At 40.9% G+C, this 21,114-nt stretch overlaps 1 protein-coding gene across 1 annotated transcript in view; it reads left to right on the forward strand.

Moving 5' to 3' along the window:
- The window catches only part of aatf (apoptosis antagonizing transcription factor), a 104,215-nt gene that overhangs the window by 67,727 nt on the left and 15,374 nt on the right, over positions 1 to 21,114 (forward strand). The gene's annotated exons all lie outside the window — the stretch shown is intronic.

Here is a 21,114-nt window from a genome sequence, read left to right on the forward strand (position 1 = left end):
GACAGTACAAGTAATAAACCCCTTTATTTAGCTTCATTTGTACCTCTTTCTTCCTATACGCGACTATATTTTTTGCACTATTGGCCTTATTGAGCTTCTGGAAGGTGACATTAGCAAGTAAGTGCTGAATGTAGTCCATTAATAATGGCCAGCAGTGAAAGTAGAGTTTCACTTTTCCTGAGATAGGGATCGCGTGTGGTAAAGAACAGCAACAAGATTACTAGTCATAGACCATGACTCCTAACCAGCTGAACCACTTGACCCCAAATATAGTGGAACCTGATTATTTTTCTGAAATGAATCTGATTTTGTTTGGAAATTTAGAAAATATTTAAATTGTCATAATTTTTTAATAACGAAGGTACTGCTGTGCCCACTTGCTTCTAAAATTCATTGTCCTCAACAAGGTGGTTTCAGAATAAGTGGGAACCCTTGAATATAAATTGGCTAGTAATATATTCATAAAATATAGCTTTTGGCATTCATTTTAATTTGGTTTGATTAATGCTGACAAGTACAAGTAAAGGGTAAGTTCCACTAAAGATAAGGTGAGACAAGTTTCCTGTTACTTACTCAACTCTTTCCAATTAATTGTCATATTCTTCTAGTCCTCTGAGAAAATGTTAAAGCTAGAGTTTTGCATATAAAATGAATAGCTAGTGACCCTGCACACTGAGAATGTTTGGAGAAACCATCAGCCTGTGCCAGTTTATAGAGGTTGAATTGAAGCATTCAGAATCTAATGCTGGAGAGGCAACCAGACGTATGGGCAAGTTATTCTGGGGTAACAATTTATATTCTGTATGATAGTAGAGAGTGGGGTGCTGATGAAATTACTTGAATGATAATTGAGAAGTGGTTATATATTAGTGTTTATCCCCAGATCTGGAATGTACTTGGGTTAAGAACAGATTTTTTAAAATGTATGATTTGATTTGATGGAAATGCTCTTTATTCAGCTTTTGTCAGGTTGACTTGGTGGAGAGTACCAGAATATTGGAGCGTCTGTCTTTTGTCTTTTTGAGTGGGTGGGATAGAAGTGACATTATCCATTAAACCATAGCAAGGCGGACAATTGTGGATCAGTACTGATGCTCCCATGGCTTGAAATGCATTCTCCTTCCAACTTCTGGAAGTTGGCTATGTATTTATGGGTGATTGTTGTTGACACCAAGAAGAGGGCATTATTTAAAAATTCTGCTGCTGTAGGGTTGTATATTCAGATTACGTTGCAACGAAGAATCATAATGGAAGTTACTTTCAGGTTGTTCTAAATCAGCAAGATAAGTTTTTGTACACATTGTATGTTCAGTACTGGTGATGAGGTTTAATGTACCAATCCTACATTACAACAGTGACTACACTTAAAAAGTACTTCATTAGCTGCCAAGTCCTATGGGGCATCCTGAAGTCGTGAACGGCACTATATAAATGCAAGTCTGTATTTCCTCCTTTCTTTGAAATGACAAATGAACTATCTTCTCAAGTCTGTAAAATATACTTTCTGTGACCATGGATCTTTTGTGGGCTCCTGAATTCCAGGATGCCTATAATCAGGACTTTATGGATCACTCTTGGGCCATTAAGTTATAGTTTGTGATTGATTTGCATTATACATAAAGTTTTCTTTGGAGGATTTTGCAATGTATACTGATGCTGATAAATACACTAATAATAAGTTTTCTTGCTGTCGCAGCAGACAGTATATAGACTTAGAGATTTTGTTTTAAAGGATGCAGGGTCCTGATGCATATTTATTAAATTACATCATTGAAGGAGATTGACTTGAAAGTTGTAAAAAATCTCTAAATGAATCAAAGCAGTTGCCTTCATTTTAATGCATCTTTTTAAACACTTGTTTATTTAATTCTCCTGTTTTTCTTCTATATATTTAAATAAAAACATTTTCTCCTCACTGGAGACTGGTCACTGCTGTTATGTAATTCGGACTGGCCTAGCTGGAACAAGGATTTCTTCCACAGCCACAGTTGATGCTTCTAAGGTCAGGTGTGAACAACTTAGGAAGGTTCTTCAGTTCTCTCCCTCCCACTTGGTTCCCTTCCTGCCAAAAGTAGAATTTGCTTCCATGTAGCACTGTCATGTAAGTGAAGCAAATGATCTTGATTGACAGGATTCCAGTGAGTTGAGCTCACAACCTTCTGGTTGGGAGTCAAATGCTCTCAATTATTTTAGCTGTTAGTCCATCTATCTCTATACAGTAGAATCTTCTTGTTACACATCCCTTGAATAAAGAAAATATCCCTGATCCTTGAGTAGAAGAGTTCAAATCTTGAGATGATCCCTTGAAAAGGATTAAGAGTTTTATTTCATTATTTTTCTTTTTCTTTATTGCTCCATTGGCTAATTTTATTTTCTTTCAACATTTTGGAATCTGAAATATGAGCTGAATATAAGGTGATTGAATTATAAACTAACACATTGTGTTTTTTGTTTTTGAATTACTCCTCAATAGCTGACTTGTCAGTAAAATTGCTACTACAGCTCTTGTGATTTTATTGCTATTTTTCATTGCAGTTGTTCTCTGTCACATTTTACATTAGTATGATTCAATATACAAAGTTCTTTGTAGTGATAAGTTGGTCTTGTTGTATGTCTTGGCTTATCAGTGACCCGGGGATTGACTGAGAGAAGTAGTGACTCTTGTGCTTGAATGCAGAATCACTTGGCTTTGGTTGAATCTCCACACCTTTGACGATCTGGACATTAAGAAAATGCAGCAGCACTCCTACAGCCTCCACTGGAGCTAGCTGCCAAAGTGGGCACTACATCTGTGTACTCACTCAAGCTGCTCAACTCAGGTTCCCAAGCAGCGGGTTTATGATGAAATGCACTGTTAGATCTGCCATCTTCCTTGACATGAGACTCATTGAAGGAAGAAAAAACAATCTTTACCCGTTAACACCCACCCCCGCCCCAAAAAAAATTATACCTGCAACCTCCAGGCAAACCTCCCATAAGTTCACTATTGCAAAACTGTGTATAATCGAAATCAGTTGCTACTCTAATCTTTTGCATGTAAGGATGCAATGATTCATTAGGATAATAAGGGAGCATGGTTGGCATGATGGTTTAGGAGACTTTACTTTGACATTTTGATCAGGGTTTGCATATAATCCGTACTGAATTGGAAGTATTTTTCCCTTTGTTGTCTTGAAGTTGAGAGGGCAAGATATAGAGTCTGCATAGACAGCTGTTAGAGACCTAGAACAATTTGAATTCAATAATTAGTGAACTTTTATTCTGATTTCTCCCATCACCATGTAGGCTTTTAAGAATTAGAAACTGGCTTAAACTCTTATCTTCTGTTCATATCATGATCTCGTTTCAGTTCTTTTTTAACCAATTTATAGGAATGTTATTAAAAGTTGAACTAACGTATAAAAACAGCATATTGATAAATACCACATACATTCTTCTTTGCAATTAGCTGATTGCAAAGCTTGAACTGTCAATTGCATTCCTTGTACCTTTATCTATGGTCTATCTGACAAGTAGCAATAGACAGGGCAGGTGTGCAACACCGATTTAATCAGTTTTTATAAGAGCAATATTTTAAATTATTTTACCTTTTAACAGTCATTAAGGAGCCTCATTACTGTTTTATTAGAGCATTGTAACTCACTCTATTCTTATCAGATTATAAAATGAACATAACTCATACCACATATTAGATCTCTTGTAAAGGGATTACAGCCTTGCATTAACTCAGATTGACACGGTTTATAATTTGCTTGTTGATACACATGCAGCGATGTCATGCATTTGACCTGCAGCAGCGTGGAGGAAAGGGACACCCATACATCATCATTAAAGATGGCATCCGCTAAAGAATCAGAGCCACAGGGTCTTCTTGCAGTAATTGTCACGAAGGACAAAGGAGGCAGTTTCAAGTGCAAGCTGAAATCTAAAGTCTAGTTTAACCATGAATGCTTGAGCATTATGGCAGCATTGGAAATCTTCAGTGGATTCAGCAGAAACATTTGAATCTTTGATATGAGCAAAGTTATAATCAAACCTAATTAGTGAGTTTCAATTATCTGATATTTTGCTTTGAAACAAGTTTGCATTTTCAGAATATTGATGAGCTTTTGTTTGTCTTCCTTTACACAGGAAAATCACTTAAATAGCAATATTTCTGTTTAGTTATTGATCCAAAAGTTCTCTCAACTCAAGTACATTTTATTTTTTACAGTTATTAAACAGTACATTTCCTATGTTTCTAGTTTATATTAAACCTCTGTCGAAATAATGGGCCAGATTTTGCAGTCAAAATAACGGTGAGGCTGATGGTGCTCACCATTATTCATGTGTAAATGGTACAGCAAGATCAGGCAAACAGCAATTTGACGGTTGAATGCCAATGTGCAAAAGTTGCTTTCCAAGTCGAGCTGCTCCACTGTTAACTTTGTGAAAACAGAATCTTGCTGATCTGCCTCACCATCGAGCTGCGTTGAATGTCATAAAGTTGCTGTGTTTTGGTATTTATGCAGCAGATACGAACTCAACCCACTGCGGATATTTCGGGCTAGTAATTACAAGCGTAAATAACATCATATTGTTGAAAGGGTAATGGCTGCCAATCAACCTGTCTGGCACCAAAATGTAGCTATTATAAGTGGAGTCTCACTCCTTCATGTTATGAATTGTTTCAGAAGATATTAAAAATTCAGTTTTTAATTTTTTTCTTACTTTTCTTTTTTCTCCCGCTGCTCTCTTGATGCAATCTCCCCCCCGCCCCCCCCCTACACCAAAGCAAAATACTATAGATGCTGTCAGTTTAAAATAGGAACAGGAAATGCTCAGCATAGTGGGCAGCATCTGTGGAGAGAAAAACGGTTACTTTTTTTCTGATGAAAGGTCACCAATCTGAAACGTTAATTCTGCTGCTTTCTCCACAGATGCTACCTGACCTGTGACGTATTTCCGACTTTTTCTTTGCCTTGTTTTATTTCTCTTTCCGTACCTGATTTAACATTGAATTCATTCCCTTTAATTCACCTTCCCCCTTCCCCCTTAGTCCTTCCACTGTTTATTTCTCAATCCTGAAATCTCATTGGTTAAGTCGATACTCTGTTGTTCATTGAGGTCACGGATGTTTCCTTTCCTTTGCTGCATCATTATCAGCTTGCACTTTCAGCAACTTAATGGGCAAAAATTCTTTGAGCTGAAAGATTGCAAGGGCAAGTCTAACTAATGCCAAATCCCATCAGAGGCCCTGCTACAGCAAAATCTGGCCCAATGTTGTGTGTCGGTCAAAGCTTTTTGGATATATATTGTATAATTTTTGCTAGGTCAACAGTAAAGATGGCTGATTTTTGTGCTTCACTTCCATCAAGGGTATGGTCGAATCATGTGAAAGAACAGAACTGAGATTTGTTGATTTTCAAATACAGCATAGACATTCCAACATAAATAAATTTTATGAAGACAATTGGCTGCTATTTTAAAATCAACATTCAAAGTGAAGTTGCATTAATTTGTGATCTACAAAATTAAACACAAAGATTATTGACTGACCTGTATTTTTGGATGACTGAGGCTATATCAAGCTTAAAAGATCAAGTCCAACTAAGATCTAAGCTCGGGGGGGGTTGGGGGTCAATAGAATTTTCCAGAATTTTTTTTTTTGTCCTTTATTGGCTTGGGCTTTTCTCTGGCTTTTTTTGCCTCTCTTGGGAGATGGCATGGCTGTGCCAGGGTGGGACGTATATTGGTCATGATGCTCCAGCCATCAAGCAAGTGAGGTCGGCTTGATTGATCTGCTATCGATTCCCATGTTCATAAATGTTATTAAATTGAGATGGGTGTATGCATGTATAATACTTTTGAAGAAAAGTGATTATGTTTACTAAAGTTGTGCCCTATTTCAGTGAAAGAACTTGTATGCAAAGAATTTGGCTAAATTGGGTTTGAAGTCTGTTTTCATGATTAGACACAAGAATAGTGTACATGCAAAAGAAAGAGTGGCAATTGAGAAAGTAGTTTTGCAATAAATGATGTGATAAATCCATTAACAATTTGATGTTTCATTTCAATCCTATGTTAGGATTTTGTCACAAAGCAACCTTACGATTTGGCAGCAGAATCTGCTAAAGGCAAAGAACACTGAAGAAAAGCTGGCGCAGGATTTTCAAAGTCAATTGTAAGAACAGTAGAGATTTCATCTGATGAGAGCTGGCCAATCTTTAAAAAGAGCTGCATTTCAATTGGATATTCATTAATTGCAGCTAATTGGATTAATATTTCCTTTGAGCTCTCTGCAAGTGATGATTGTTAAGAATGAAATCAGTTTCAGCCAGAAAGAAATTTGCTTTAATCAGTGGGCACAGTGATCGACTGTTCAGGTAATCCAAGTGGCAGAGAGCAGTGCATCTACTGGTAATGAAGCTTTATTCTAGTCAGAACCTAAATGATCTTGCGGCGAAATTGAACTCGCTCACCATCAACTTAGTGGAAAAAAACTTGCTGTCAATCATTCATTGTTTAGCTCATTGCTTAATCATCCTGTGACAATGAAGGAGCGATGGTTGATGTCGAAGTCAGAGTGGTATATGACTTGGAGGTGATGGTGTTCCCACAACATTGCTGCTCTCGTCCCTCTCTGTGGTAAAGTGCCAAGTAGAGGGAGGTGCTGTTGAAGTAACCTTGTGAATTGCTGCAGTGTACATCATAACAAAACCAGGCATTGAAATTGAAAACCTTTAAGAATGTATGTTGTTGAGTTGCAGTATTGGGCATGTTGCGCACCTGAAATTTGGGAAATCAGGTTTCATGCTGTGGCCTGCGAGCTGGAAAATTAGTTTAACCACATCCCCCAATTGCTGAGACTTCGCTCCTTCAACTTTACTGTGGTATGCAGTCCAATGGCTGATCTGACTTCAGAGTTATATTGTCACTTTTTCCTGACAGCAAGGCAGTATAACTGTAACCTAAATTGCAAAGGTCTTTCAAAATGTGTGTTGGCTACAGTAAATATCCAACTCTAAACAGCCATCCTTGGCAAAAACAGCTATCTTTGGCTGACACCTGTTAGCTGTTTGCCCAGATCGTAGCTACAGGCTGATGACATGCTTTACTGAAACATGATTCTGAGATTGGCCAACTACTTGCTGTTATTACATAGTTATATAGAAATTAATACATGGAAACAGATTGTTCAGCCCAACCAGTCTGTTTATCCTCCACGTGGGCACTAGTCTTGATCCCATGTGGCAACACTCTTTCTGCATCCCTCTTTCCTTTACCATTTATCTAACAATTTCAAAATATTAACATGGATTCTGTTTGTCTCAGACTCTACGTGTTTTTAAAAAAAAGTTTCTCCTGCCCTCTGCCTTCAGTTTCGTGCATTCAATTTTACATCCATGTTCTAGACCACAACCCCCGCCCCCCCCCCCCCCCCCCACAAAAAAAAATACTGGAAGCACATTGTTTCTATCACTCTATTCAGTTTCTTCATAATTGGAGCCCAGAACAGTACGCAGTACTTCCTTTGTGGTCTTATGAAGTTTTTGCATTGTTTCACGATTACATCTAGACTTCAATGTTCTACATTTCTTACTTTAAAGCCCAGTATCCATTAGCTTTTTTTAATGGCTTTATCCACTTGAGGTGCTGCTTTTAATGTCTTATGACCCCAAACCCTAAAATCCAAACCTTCAACCCGTCTCAACTTTTCTACATTTGAAGTATATTTTTCTTAACTAAAATGTATCACCTCAAATTTACTGACATTGAATTCCTTCTGCCATTTTTTTTTTTGCCCATTTTCACCGCCGTTTCAATATCCCCTTGCAGCTTCCTTTGGTGCTCCTATTTTAGTATCATCTGAAAATTTGAACAAATTTGAACTCCACTATATCCAAATCATTAGCATACACAATGAACAGAAGTGATCCCAGATCAGACCCTGCAGATCATAGCTACTTTCTTCCAACCACTCTGAGAAACTGTTCTTAACTCCTACTTTCTGTTTCCTTTCTTCCAACCAGTTTTTCATTCAATTTGTTATCCTTCCCCCTCATTCCATGCCCCTAATTTTCTCCAGTAGTCTCCTGTGTGATACCTTGTCAAAGACTTGCTGAAAGTCGATGTACACCACTTCCATTGCATTTTCCCCATCTGCCTTATCTGTCACTTTCTCAAAGCGCTCAAATCAGGTTGAACTTGAACTGAGTTATTTCACAATTTTAGCAAATTATCAGTAACCCTCGATCGCCCCATTTCTGATATAATTGTGCATAAAATGACAATTTTTTTTAAAAAAAAGAATGTAAATTTGTCATGTTGTAACAGTGCCCTTTTGCCTGTTAATGGAAAAAGCTGACAGGAAGTGCATGTAGATGTAAGATTTTTAATGACATTTCAGATATGGCTGGTATTTTAAATTTGATTGTCTATTGGTGGGGGGAGAACCCCCTCAGCTGTCTGTCTCTTTTTGTTATTTTTCTACATGGCAAAGAGGATACAGATTATTGTCTGCTATACAAGATGTTACTTCAAAGGCCAATTATCAGCCCATCATTCTACTCTCAATCATCAGTAAAGTAATGGAAGGTGTCATCAACAGTGCTATCAAGCAGCACTTGCTTAGCAATAACCTGCTCAGCGACGCTCAGTTTAGGTTCCGCCAGGGTCACTCAGCTCCTGATCTCATTACAGCCTTGGTTCAAACATGGGCAGAACAGCTGAACTCAAGGGGTGAGGTGAAAGTGACTGCCCTTGACATCAAGACAGCATTTGACCGAGTATGGTATCAAGGAGCCCTAGCAAAATTGGAGTCAATGGAAATCAAGGGGAAAACTCTCCGGTGGTTGGAGTTGTACCTAGTGCAAAGGAAGATGGTTGTGGTTGTTGGAGGTCAATTATCTCTGCTTCAGGACATCACTGCAGCAGTTCCTCAGGGTAGTGACCTAGGCCCAACCATCTTCAGCTGCTTCATCATTGACCTTCCTTCAATCATAAAGTCAGAAGTGGGGATATTCGCTGATGATTACACGATGTTCAGCACTATACGCGACAACTCAGATACTGAAACAGTCCGTGTAGAAATGCAGCAAGACCTGGACAAAATCCAGGCTTGGGCTGGTAAGTGGCAAGTAACATTCGGGCCACACAAGTGCCAGGCAATGACCATCTCCAACAAGAGAGAATCTAACCATCTTCCCTTGACATTCAATGGCATTATGATTGGTGAATCCCCCACTATCAACATCCTGGGGGGGATTATTATTGACCAGAAACTGAACTGGAGTAGCCATATAAATACCATGGCTGCAAGAGCAGGTCAGAGGCTAGGAATCCTGTGCCGAGTAACTCACCACCTGACTCCCCAAAGCCTGTCCACCATCTACAAGGCACAAATCAGGAGGGTGATGGAATACTCTCCACTTGCCTGGATGGGTGCAGCTCCAACAACAACACAAGAAGATTGACACCATCCAGGACAAAGCAGCCCGCTTGATTGGCACCCCATCCACAAACATTCACTCCCTCCACCACCGACACACAGTGGCAGCAGTGTGTACCATCTACAAGATGCACAGCAGCAACTCACCAAGACTCCTTAGACAGCACCTTCCAAACCTGTGACCTCTACCACCAAGAAGGGGAAGGGCAGCAGATGCATGGGAACACCATCACCTGCAAGTTCCCCTCCTAGCCACACACCATCCTGACTTGGAACTATCTAGCCATTCCTTCACTGGGTCAAAATCCTGGAACTCCCTTCCTAACAGCACTGTGGGTGTATCTACCCCACATGGACTGCAGCAGTTCAAGAGGGTAGCTCACCACCACCTTCTCAAGGGCACTTGGGGATGGGCAACAAATGCTGGCCTAGCCAGTGATGCCCATATCGCATGAACGAATACATTTTTAAAAAGGCATTATTCCTATACGAATATTGTATGTAACGACTTAACATTTCTTGAAATCAATCAATTTAGCTAATGTGCAATAAGATGAGGCCTCACTTCTGGCTGGAGCTCAGGAGACCATTGCTTTAATTTGATAGGCTTGGTTTAATTAAGAGCATACCTTTTTGTTTCCTCGTAGTTCAGCTTTGAACTTCAAAGTGGGCAAAAAGGGCTATTCAAGGCACTGTGCTACCAGCTCTGCAAGTTTTCAGAGTACATTGAGATGGAGATGAAATACTTAAAGACTCCATAAGGTTGAACAAAACCTCATGTGCTAGTCCAAGTTTAATATTACCAATCGTCCCCTGATCTGTACTCAAATTTAAGTTTTTTTTTTATATATCCCTATCAAGTGAAATCTACTGTATTGATTTCCTGCTACTGTCTGGTTGTTACTTTGAATTAGCGAGGGTTGTAGTTTACAGCCACTCATTAGATCTGATATCTTTAGAAAGGATGTCAAAGCCTTGGAGAGGGTACAGAGGAGATTTACTAGAATGCTGCCAGGGATGAGGAACTTCAGTTACATGGAGAGACTAGGAAAAAAATTGGGATTGTTCTCTTTAAAGCAGCAAACGTTATGGGGAGATTTAATTCAGGCGTTCAAAATCATGAAGGGTTTTGATGGAGTAAATAAGGAGGAACTGTTTCCACTGATTGAAGGGTTGGTAACCAGAGGACATAGATTTAAGGTTATTGGCAAAAGAGCTAGAGGTGAGAGGAGAATTTTTTTTTTTTACACTGAGTTATGATCCGGAATGTAGTGCCTGAAATGGTAGTGACAGCAGACTCCAAAGGGAATTAGGTAAGTACTTGCAGGGAAGAAAACTGCAGAAATTATGGGGTAAGAGCCAGAGTGGGAAAGATTTGATAGCTCTTTCAAAGAGCCAGCACAAACATGATGGGCTGAATGGTCTCTTTCTGTGCTATAAGATTCTATGATGACTATTCTATCTAAAAACTTGAACAAGTTTGTGTCAGTTCAGAAAACTATTACAGTAAAGAGGAATCCTTTTCAGCCCCTCATCAGAGCCCTTGACTGAAGCCTACCAAGCCTGTGCCTGAAATAGCTGAGCATAGCCAAACTGTAGCCATCCTGATGCTCCATGCAGTTCAGTGATATATTCACAGTCACTTGAGGTCTCAGCTCTAAGAAAAACATTTTTTACGGGTATTATTTCTGACAATGCAGTCAAAGGTTTTTCTGCATTTGAACCAGTTTCCAGTACTTATGGGGCAATGCCAGTGAAAGGTCATTTAATAATTACAGGTCTGATATTTTGTAGTTCCCAATGTGCAGGATTTTATTCAACCACACATGCCGAACCTAATGAAATAATGTTTTCCTTGTGAAACCTGCCTTTCCCAGCCAGCATGGATTGGTCGGATTTTGGCTTTGGACCTCCAAATGATAGTGGGCGTGTGCAACCAATACAGATGAATGGTAACAAACAATATGTCCTTGACAGGATGACCATCCTTTAGCAGGAGACCTGGACATAGGTGGACAAAAGAGCAGTTTACTTGGTACAATACATCAGTTGGAACCAAAGGCAGTAATGCCAGCTCCAGAACACTTTCAGATCAAAGTATAGAGTAAGCCAGTGTGATTGAACAATGCTATAACAACAAGGGGGGATGTGGTGGGGGGTGGGGTGGCGGGTGAGGTTCTCGGTGGAATCTTTTTCTTAGTCCCTTTTAAGCTACCATTCTGATAGTATATTCATGTCTGTGTCACTAGATTATTATCATGACTCAGCATTCAGTCAGGGTAGAGAACATAACTGCAGACACTCCGTCATATCAGAGTTCACTTTGATACGGCAGCTCCATCCAGAATATTTTTGGGAATTGGGGTGTGTCTAGAGGTACAGCAGGCAAGCATCAACTCCGGTGTTTGTACTTGAGGACAGGAACTTTGTTGGCTTGGAGGGTGGACAGTCCATCCTTTTCTTGAAGACACATATTCCTCAATTCCATATATGTGGAATATATGAGCCAACTGGGTAAAATCATACTGTCACCTGAGATCAGTTAACACATTACAGACCAAGAATCAAGTTTGCAGTCTTTCTTTCCATGTGACTTAGTGTTACACAGGGCATTGCCACTGCCCACTAAGTCATCAGAATAGCCATTGTATTTCATTAATTTAAAAAAAACGCTGTCATCTCAGCTAATTTTGATAAGTAAATACGTCTGCAGTTATCTAGTTAAATTGATGAACAGGTGGAATATAGGTGCACAATCCCTCCATGTGACCTATGAGGTGATTCGATGAAACTGAACTGCATTATAAACGTCCTTTCCATTGCATGTAAATATTTGGCTAATTTGAGGTTCAAATTTTGTCAGGCAGATGGAATGAAAGTCCTGTTTATGTGCTGGTCATGATTTAATTGAATCTGCACCAAGCAGCTAGCCTTAAAGAGCAATGATCACTATTTAAAATGCCTGTTGTGTTTGGGTATGGAGCCCAAAATGTGCTTGATTCAACCTAAAGGTTACAGCATAATGCAGGTTACATTTTACTTCAAATACTGCAATGTAATTACAGGCTTAACGAAATACCATTTAAAAGCCGAGCAGCCTCAAAATAATTCTAGGCCCATGTGGTGATGATCATAAGTTGGCTGTTTCACGAGTGCAGCACTTTCCTGTGCAATGTACTATGTGTAATTCTGCTAAAGTGGAGCTATGTGTAACATGGTGTGCCCATTTAAGGTCAGAAGGTGTAATTGTTAGACTTTACAGAAATCAATTTAAAGTGAACTACTCTTGATCCTTTGGTCACATAGAGGTCAGCCTAACTGTTTCATTTCATACTGTTTTTGGTGTGACTCTCAGCTTAACGTTCTTTTGATGCTAATACAAAAGCAAAATACTGTGGATGCTGGAAATCTGAAACAAAAACATAAATTGCAGAAAATACTCAGCGGGTCAGGCTGCATCTGTGGAGAGAGAAACAGAGTTAATGTTTCAAGTCTGTGACCTTTCATCAGAACTGGGGAAAGTTAGACATGTCACCAGTGTGGGAGCAAGAAGCGGCACCAATAGAGACATCAAGTGTGGGTTCCATGGTGTAACGGTGAGCACACTGAATCTAGCGATCCGAGTTTGAATTTCAGTGGAACCTAGTTGATGACTGTATCGGTGCCGTTTCCTGCTCTCGCTTGGAGCTGGACCTGGACTTTGTTACCAATTTCCACTTTCTCTCACCTTCACATGGTCCATCTCCAGCTTTTCCCTTCCTTGATTTCTCTGTCTCCATTTCTGGGTATAGGCTATCAACCAAGATTCACTATAAGCCCACGGACTCCCATGGATACCTGGGCTACACTTCTTTACACCCCACTTCCTGCAAGGACTCTATTCCAGTTTCCCAGTCTCTCTCTCATCTGTTCAGATCATGCAACTTCCATACTAGCACTTCCAATATGCCTTCCTTTTTCTTCAACCAAGGATTCCCCCACACCATGGTTGACAGGGCCCTTGACTGTGTCCAATCTATTTCACACACTTCTGCTCTCGCCCCTTGTTCTCCCTCCCAGAACTATGATAGGGTTCCTCGTCCTCTCCTTTCACCCCACCAGCCTCCATTTTCTGTGGATCATCCTCTGCCATTTCCACCACCTTCAGGGTGATGCCACCACCAAACACATCTTCCCTTCCCCTTTCAGCATTCTGAAGGGACCGTTCCCTCCACAACATGCTGGTCTACTCCTCAGTCACCCCTGCTTTCCTACAGGACCTTTCCCAGCAAGCACAGGAGATGCAACACCTGCCCTTTTACCACCTCCTTTCTCACCATGCAAGACCCCAAACAATCCTTCCAGGTGAAGCAGTAATTTACTTGCACTTATTTCAATTTAATATACTGTATTCGCTGCTGTACACTGGGGAGACCAAACACATACTAGGTGACCGCTTTGTGGAATCAGGAAGTTTGACCCCAAACTTTCTGTCGCTTGTAATTTCAATTCTCTACCGTGCTCCCACTACGACCTTTCAGTCCTTGGCCTACTACAGTGTTCCAGTGAAGCTCAACACAAGCTCAAGGAACAGCACCTCCTCTTTCCACTGGGCACTTTACAGCCTTCTGGACTCAACATCGAGTTCAACCATTTTATATCATAACCTCTGCCCCCATTTTTAAATTTTTTTCTCTTTTTTTGCTGGTCCATTTTTTTCCCCCCATCTTGTTTCTTAATCCTTTTACTTAGTGCTCGGATGGCTGCTATTCTGCCATCCACACTTTATCGACACATCTTTTGTTTCTTGTTGCATTATCACTCCCTTTGGCTTTGTACCATGAAACCTTTTGTCTTTTAATCTCTCCTGCCCTCCACCCTCTCTCAGACCTTCCCTTTTGTTGTTCTTCTCCCGCCAACACCCCCACCAATTTCACTTGCTCAAAATCTATTACATTTATTAAATTTTCTCAATCACAGAATTGTTACAGTGCAAAAAGCCATTCGGCCCATTGTGTCCACACCAGCTCTCCGAAAGAACAATTCACTCAGTTCCATCCCCCTGCCTTCTCTCTGTAACCCTGCACATTCTTCCTTTTCATATGACAGTCCAATTCCCTTTTGAATGCTTCAATTAAACCTGCCTCCGCCACGTTCTCAGGCAGTGCATTCCAGACCTTAACCACTCTCTGCATGAAAAAGTTTTTCCTCATGTCACTTTTGCTTCTCTTACCAAATAGTTTATATCTGTGCTCTCTCGTTCTTGATCCTTTCATGAGTGGGAACAGTTTCTCTCTATCTACTCAGTCCAGACCACTCATGATTTTGAATACCTCTGTCAAATCACCTCTCAGCCTTCTCCTCTTCAGTACGGATGAAAGGTCACAGACCTGAAATGTTAACTGCTTATCTCGCCACGAATGTTGCCAGACCTGCTGAGCATTGCCAGCATTTTCTGTTGTAATTAGATGCTGACTTCTGTTGCTGTAAAGTTCTCTCCCTGTCGATTGGAAATTATTTAATTTTGTTTGTGATGCAGAAATTTACATGTCTGGATCATCTCAAAATCTTTATGGATACAGATTGCCCAATGGTTTAATGATTTAAGTTTATCGAATGAGTAGCTGAGCCATACAGACCCAGAATGGCCAGGTTCAATCCTGATCTGTGTTCACTTAGTCACAATCCAAGTAAGAATTGCAGAGGGTGAAATATGTGTGTGGATGCAAAGTGAGGGTACGATTGGACTGCTTTGCAGTGATCTCATCCCTGCATTCCCACCCCAGCCTCAACTGTAATTGGATAGCCTGCATATATTTGTGGGCACTGAGTCTGACATTGATCAGTACTATAAAGTGTGACTGATGAAGGCAAGCATGCCGTATGCCTTCTTGACTACCTTATCCACCTGCGTCAGTATCATCAGGAGGGGGAGAAAATCTTGCAAAATATATATTTATTTTATATGTTGTTTGACCAAAATGAATAGTAAAATAACTAGCTTGCAATGTTTGAATTTTCACTTTCCATTTCATCACTGGTCACTAGAAGGTGCAAAAATTGATCCAGGGGGTTTGTAATTCCCAGCTTTCTTTCCTCTCTGTGGAGAGTCTTATCTCCACTTGCACCTTCCTTGAACAACATGAAAGTCTCATTTTCTACACACTTGCTACTTTTCGATTTACTGTGTGTTATATAGCAAACTCTTTAACCTGACTTTTTTTTAATATCACATCAACCTTTAAACAAATAATTTGAGTAACTTGTAATTTCTGTAATAAAAGCAAACAAGATGTCAAAAAGTCACCTTCCCAGCAATTTTAGTGCCATACACGTCATTTTAGCTTTGCTTAATTTTGTAAATGGTTGGAGATGGTGAAATTTCCTTTCCTACCTAGAAACTGAGATCAGTTTGCTTCTAATAAACTTTCCCTTTTGTTCATGATTATCTGTTATGGGTATAATTTTAACTGTAGCCTAAATCTGAGAAAGCAAATGTAAAACAAAAATGGGGTGAAATAAATCTCCGGACCCTCACCGCCAGTGAAGTGTAAGAGCTTGTGCCGTGTGGGAGGACAGTATAAGGTGCATGTCGACATGTGTTAGATATTTGTCTGTGTAGAATGATAATTATACTTGCCGATGGTTTAAACTCTCTCTTGTCTTGAGTTGTAGAATTTATATGAACAAAGAACAGTACAGCACAGGAACATGCCATTCGGCCCTCCAAGCCTGCGCCGATCTTGATGCCTGCCTAAACTAAAACCTTCTGCACTTCCGGGGACCGTATCCCTCTATTCCCATCCTATTCATGTATTTGTCAAGATGCCTCTTAAACGTCGCTATCGTACCTGCTTCCACCACCTCCCCCGGCAGCAAGTTCCAGGCACTCACCATCCTCTGTGTAAAGAACTTGCCTCGCACACCCCCTCTAAACTTTGCCACTCTCACCTTAAACCTATGTCCCCTAGTAACCAACTGCTCCACCCTGGGAAAAAGCTTCTGACTATCCACTCTGTCCATGCCGCTCATAACTTTGTTAACCTTTATCATGTCGCCCCTCCACCTCCGTCGTTCCAGTGAAAACAATCTGAGTTTATCCAACCTCTCCTCATAGCTAATGCCCTCCAGACCAGGCAACATCCTGGTAAACCTCTTCTGTACCCTCTCCAAAGCCTCCACGTCCTTCTGGTAGTGTGGCTACCAGAATTGCACGCAATATTCTAAGTGTGGCCTAACTAAAGTTCTGTACAGCTGCAGCATGACTTGCCAATTTTTATACTCTTATGCCCCGACCGATGAAGGCAAGCATGCCGTATGCCTTCTTGACTACCTTCCACCTGCGTTGCCACTTTCAGTGAACTGTGGACCTGTACGCCCAGATCTCTCTGTCTGTCAATACTCCTAAGGGTTCTGCCATTTACTATATACCTCCCACCTGCATTAGACCTTCCAAAATGCATTACCTCATATTTGTCCGGATTAAACTCCATCTGCCATTTCTCCACCCAAGTCTCCAACCGATCTATATCCTGCTGTATCCTCTGACAATCCTCATCACTATCCGCAAATCCACCAACCTTTGTGTCATCCGCAAACTTACTAATCAGACCAGCTACATTTTCCTCCAAATCATTTATATATACTACAAACAGCAAAGGTCCCAGCACTGATCCCTGCGGAACACCACTAGTCACATCCCTCCATTCAGAAAAGCACCTTTCCACTGCTACCCTCTGTCTTCTATGGCAAAGCCAGTTCTGTATCCATCTTGCCAGCTCACCTCTGATCCCGTGTGACTTCACCTTTTGTACCAGTCTGCCATGAGGGACCTTGTCAAAGGCAACTAACTCTGCTTCAGAACTAGTTGTGATATGGTACTAGTGAACTGCCAAGACTACCTACTGCCAGTACCGAGAATTGGTTGACAGGTGTGAACAATGCTTGGAGGGGAGAGGAGATGTTCCCCAATCTCCCATTCAGAAATTGAACAATACTCATTAGATTCCTTGGAATTTTAAAACATCCATTAACTTAGTTTTATTGCAGGCATCACTCCTTCATTACATTGTTGTTGTAAATAGACATGCTTGTGAAAGGAATTGTTCAGGCAAATCGTGATAACTCTATTAATTGTAATAATATCTGTTGGATTCTTTCAGTATTTTTCCATAAACTCCTCGAGGTGCATTTTATGAGTAGCACTGGAACTTTTGAAGATGCCCATTTGTCTGGTGGTTGTTTACCAATGTACCATGGCACAATAATGGCATGTCTCTGCCAATCAGCATAGGCTGAGCTCCACTGTTGGCCAGGCTGCCCTCACAGGGGAGAAGGCATAAGTTAGAGAACTTGGCGTCTGCACTTGCACTCTGCTCCACTAAAGAACTATCAAGATCTAGAAGTAGGTTTCCTGAATGTATTGTCTGTCTGTTTATAATAGAAGATTAACTCAAGTGTCTGGTTGGAGAAATTACTACTGAAGTTATGTTTGAGACATAGAATGTCAATGTTGGTCACCAGGATTCAGCAGCCATGTTGGCATAGTCCAAGATAATTGCTTTTACTTTGCTTGGAGATAATTGTTTCTGCTTAGCTTCAGTAAAGTGATTTTCTTCATTAATTTACCTAGATTATTATTTTAATCTAATTTAGTTTAGTCAATGGTCTATTTATCATCTCAACAAAACCCCATTCAGAGTCATCTATTTCATGTTGGTAATAATTCACAATTACTGTTAATTGTTTTTGTTTTTGAGCTGTCGACTTGTGTGTGCTGCTTTTGTTTCATTCAGTGTTGGACGTGCCACAAAGTTGAGCTAGCTTGTTTCTGAAACTCTATTTTAATTGTACTGTTTATTGTATATTTGTGAATTGCTTTTGTCAGAATCTTTTATATTTCTGTGGGAAGTACAAGAGAGCGGGAGAGAAATTGACAGCATTGTTACCCTAACACATACAGTACTCATTTCACACACATGTAGCTTCCTGGGTTGCAGAAATTGATCCTGGAAGCCACGCAGCCACGGAGTTTGCAAGTTCTCCCTGTGACCGCGTGGGTTTTCGCTGGGTGCTCCGGTTTCCTCCCACAGCCAAAGACTTGCAGGTTGATAGGTAAATTGGCCATTGTAAATTGCCCCTAGTATAGGTAGGTGGTAGGGAATATGGGATTACTGTAGGGTTAATATAAATGGGTGGTTGTTGGTTGGCACAGACTTGGTGGGCCGAAGGGCCTGTTTCAGTGCTGTATCTCTAAAAGAAAAAAGAAATTTTGCATGACCCAGGCCCTTAATTGGCCTTGGACTCCTGCCCCTTTAAGGCAGTGAGTCCCATCCGGGGGCCGGCAGCACCAGGAGCAGTGGCCACTGCACCCAGTGAGAGGAGCAACATGGACCTCGCTCTTGGAGCAGGTGAGTGCGGTTTTGGCCTTGCCATGGATAATAGGCTGGGCCCTGGTGAGATGGTGGGGGTCGCTTGAGAGGGCAGAGGGAGGTGTTCCAGCGGGGCAGCTTGTGCCGCGGGGTGGGGGGGGGGTGGCCCTCCGATCAAGAGTCCCCCACGCCCCCCCCTGCCCTGCAAAGAGGCCACCAGGTTTAACTGGGTGGCCTCCCCAGGTGGCAAAATGGCCATCCGCCGCTGGTAAAATACCAGCAGGAGGAGGTCCTTAAGTGGCAAATAATTGGCAGGAGGTGGCATAAAATTCAAGCCAGAGTATCGCACTAAAGTTATAATTCCACAGCCATTGAACTTTGAAGTGGTCATCATGCATGATGTGAGTACATGTTACAGGCTTTGGGCATGAATGGTATCACTAGCAACCCCTATTCTGCTTCATGCATCATTTACATACAACCTTCCCAGCTACTGGATAATCAGGTGTAGCAACAATGGCTTTTTTTTCTATGTTTCTCCCAAATTGAGGGACATACATTGAATCCAATTATAGCCCTACTGTTGCCTGGCTGAGATCAGAAAGCTCAGCACAGACCTGGAACCATCTGGTCTATATGGCTTAGTTTGGCATTGCCTTTACCTACCAAGTTATTGAAAGAGCTCAGCTGCAAAACGTGGTTTCAAAGAAAAGCTGATACAGGTCTGAGGGAATGTCTGTCTATTAGACTGTTCAACCTGTGAATTTTTGATGGGGAGAGGAGAGAAAATTAGAACATTTGCAATAAAGAAATTAAAAGTGAGATCATTTAAATCTTTTTGGAAAATATAATTATTGTTTGGTAAAACATGTCAAGCTCTTGGTAAAATCAGAAGTGTTGTCTTAAATTCTGAGGCTATAATTAGAGTTGGGAGCACTCTCCAGTGGTTCAGCCTAGTCGACAGCCTAGGGTAGACATGAATCGTGTAGATTAGAAGGGTTGCAGATTCTATCTCTGGTCTGTGTGGAGTTATTTGCTCTCAGCTGGACCTTCATAGAACAGTATAGCAGAGAAGGAAGCCATTCAGTCCATCTGTGTCAGCTCTTTTAAAGAGCAATGCAGCTAATCCCAACCCCCGCTCTTTCTCCATATCCTGCAGTTTTTTTTTATCCCTTCAAGTATTTATCCAATTCCTTTTTTGAAGTTTACTGTTGAATTTGTATCTACCACCCTATCAGGCAGTGCATTCCCAATCTTAACCACTCGTTACATAAAGTTTTTCCTCGTGTCACCTCTGGTTCTTTAGCCAATCGTTAAATCGTGCCCCTTTGCTATCGACCCCTCAACCATTGGAAATAGTTTCTCTTTATTTACTCCAATTTTAAACCATTCATAATTTTAAAAACCTCTATTAAATCTCCTCTTAGCCTTCTCTGCCCCAAGGAGAACAGCCACAGTTTCTATAGTCTATCCACTTAACTGTAATTCCTCATCCATGGGACCATTCTTCTGGACCCTATCCAATACCTTCTCGTCCTTCCTACAGTATGATGCCCTGAATTGGTATAGTATAACAGCCTGGCTTTTGTGCTCTATGCCTGTATTTATAAAGCCCAGGATTCTGTATGCTTTAACTGTTTCGTTGACCTGTCTTGCTACTTTCAGAAAACAGTTCATAAACACCCCTAGGTCTCCTTTTTTCGCACCCCTTTAAATTTTTACCATTTAGCATGTATTGGCTCTCATCATTTTTCCTACCAAAATGTGTCGCCTCACTTTTCTAGGTTGAAATTCATCTGCCATGAATCCATTCCACCAGCCTATTCATGGCTTCTTGAAATCTATGATGATCTTCCTTGCTGTCTACTACACTTCCAAGTTTATTCTCATCTGTAATTTTGATATTTGCCTTGCACCCTCCAGTCCAAGTTATCAATGTATATCAAAAACCGTAGTGGGCCTAGGACTGAACCTTGGAAAACACCACTGTGTATCTCTGGAAAAAGAACAATCACCACAAAGCTCTGTTTTCCATCCCTTAGCCAATTTTGCCTCTGCTGTTACTGCTCCTTTTATCCAATGGGCTTCAATTATGGTAATATTCCGAATATGTGGTACTTTATCATCTGTCTTTTGGGCCTCCTTATCTCGAGAGACAATGGATACGCGCCTGGAGGTGGTCAGTGGTTTGTGAAGCAGCGCCTGGAGTGGCTATAAAGGCCAATTCTGGAGTAACAGGCTCTTCCACAGGTGCTGCAGAGAAATTTGTTTGTTGGGGCTGTTGCACAGTTGGCTCTCCCCTTGCGCCTCTGTCTTTTTTCCTGCCAACTACTA

This window comes from Heterodontus francisci, chromosome 30 (genome assembly GCF_036365525.1).
Source record: "Heterodontus francisci isolate sHetFra1 chromosome 30, sHetFra1.hap1, whole genome shotgun sequence".
Classification (NCBI taxonomy): Eukaryota; Metazoa; Chordata; class Chondrichthyes; order Heterodontiformes; family Heterodontidae; genus Heterodontus; species Heterodontus francisci.